A 2,345-nucleotide genomic window follows, 5' to 3' on the forward strand; every position below is an offset into this window, starting at 1 on the left:
TATTTTTGGTGATCTTGACAGTTTTGAGGAGTACTCAGTAGATGTTTTGTACAATGTCCCTTGATTAGCATTTGTCTGATATTTTACTCGTGCCTAGTCTGGGATTAGGAGTTTGAGGGAGGAATATTACAGATGTTAAATCCCATTCTCATCACATCCTATCAAGTGTATATACTGTTAGCACAATTGATCACTGATGATGCTCTCATTGATCATCTGGCTGAGATAGTGCTTGTCATGTGTCTGTGCAATAAGGTGATTGTTTTATGCCCCCTTTCCATCCTGTCCTCTTTGGAAGAAAGTCTTGCTTCGGGGGTGGAGAATTGTGCTCCACTTTCTAGAAGTGGGAGTGTCTGCATAAACTGGAATCTTTCTCGGTGGGAGATATGTCCATCCTTGTTTGTGTAATTAGGAAATCATTTATTTATCTCAGTATGGACTCATGGTATTTATATTACACTTTGGGTTAAAATGCAATACAACTTTATATATTTTTTATTTTGAAATTGTTCAGACTGACCAGTGGGAGCTCTTCCTGTCAGCTCTCTTTGTATATACCTTTGTCATATCCCTGAAAACCTTGCTTCCTTTTTTGAAACTTTTTGAGCACTTTTTTTTTCACACCCTACAAAGATGCTCTAGGCTCATTTTCCATCTTTCCCGTCCCAATTCTAGAATCATCAATTTTTCCATGGAGCCCTTGTTCCTTTTATTGTCAAATGATGTTGACAAAACTACATCTGTACACTAAGTGTGCTCATTGGTACTGAAGGGTCATTGATTCTCGGACCTCTTGGTGGTCAGAGCAAAGAATTATATGTGTACTTCCTATCCTGTGTTTATTTATATCTCTAGAAATACTTTGATGGTAATGATTTCATGGATATGACACCAAAAACACAGCCAAAAGAAAAGGAAACAAACAGATAAATTGGACCTCATTAAAAAAAAAAAAAAAAACTATGTGCATCAAAGAACACAATCAAGGAAGCTACCATATGATCCAGGAATTCCACTTCTGAGTGTATATTCAGAAGGAAATGAAAACAGGATATGGAAAAGATACCTTCACTCCTACATTTATTGCAGCATTGTTCACAATATACAAAATATGGATACAACCTAAGCGTCCGTCAGTGGATGAATGGATAAAGATGTGACATATTCAGTCTGCAGCCATGTGAGAGAAGGAAATCCTGCCATTTGCAACAACTTGGAAGGAGCTTGAGGGCATTATGCTAAGTAAAATCAGTGAGACAGAAAAAGATAAATACGGTTTGTTATCACTTACATGCGGCGTCTAAAAAGGATAAACTGGAACTTCCCTGGCAGTCCAGTGGCTAAGACTCTGCACTTCCAATGCAGGGAGCGTGGATTTGATCGCTGGTTGGGGAGTTAAGATCCCACATGCTGAGCAGCCAGGCCAAAAATTAAAAAATAAATAAAAATAAATTTAAAAAGTAAAATGGTCAGAGAAACAGAGAAGAGAGTAGTGTTTACCAAGAATCAGGGGATGGGGAAATAGGGAGAGATTGTTCACAGGGTACTAGCCCCCACTTACAATACTCCCACATTTTGGGATCCGATGTATAGCAGGAGCTTACAGCTCACAGTTCCTTGTCAAATACTTGACTGTTGCAAAGGGAGCGGAACTTCTACATTCTCACCACAAAAAAGAAATGTGACAGGATGGAGGTGGTAGCTAATACTATGTCTGTGATCATTTCACCATTTATAAATGTATCATATCAACATGACAAGATTTTTGCTTGAACTCCATCCCTCCTTGCTAGCGAGGCTTCTAGAAAAGTGGAGTAAACGTCACTGCAATTGTAGTGTCATTCACCCATGTGATGCTTCCAGATTTCAGGAAGAAACAGTTTTCAGTGTGAGTGAAATTTTAAATGTCCCATAGGCGATACTGTCTCTTCTGGCTCAGATACAGCATCCACATGACACTCTGGAAACCATTCTGCAGATCAGAATCCTTTTCTGCTTGTTTCCATTTTTTAAAGTTGGATTCATGTTGATGTATGGCAAAACCACCAATACGATATTATAAAGTAATTAGCTTCCAATTAAAAAACATAAAGTTGGCATCTATATATTGTCGTACTTTTCTGTTTTGTTGTAGTACTTTTCTAATTTCAAATTCCCTTGCTTTCCCTGACTGAGAAGTAGGAACACCGTACAGGTTAAGAATTCTTTCCTGGTTCGATGATTTATTACTCACAAAGCGTCACCTCTCCCCCCACGTGCAGAGAACAATGTGAGTCCATTTCCCAGCTTTGACAATAACCACCACACAGTCAAGTTTAGTAAACCCCACGTGTTTACTATGGGTG

This window comes from Capricornis sumatraensis, chromosome X, assembly GCF_032405125.1.
Source record: "Capricornis sumatraensis isolate serow.1 chromosome X, serow.2, whole genome shotgun sequence".
Lineage (NCBI taxonomy): Eukaryota > Metazoa > Chordata > Mammalia > Artiodactyla > Bovidae > Capricornis > Capricornis sumatraensis.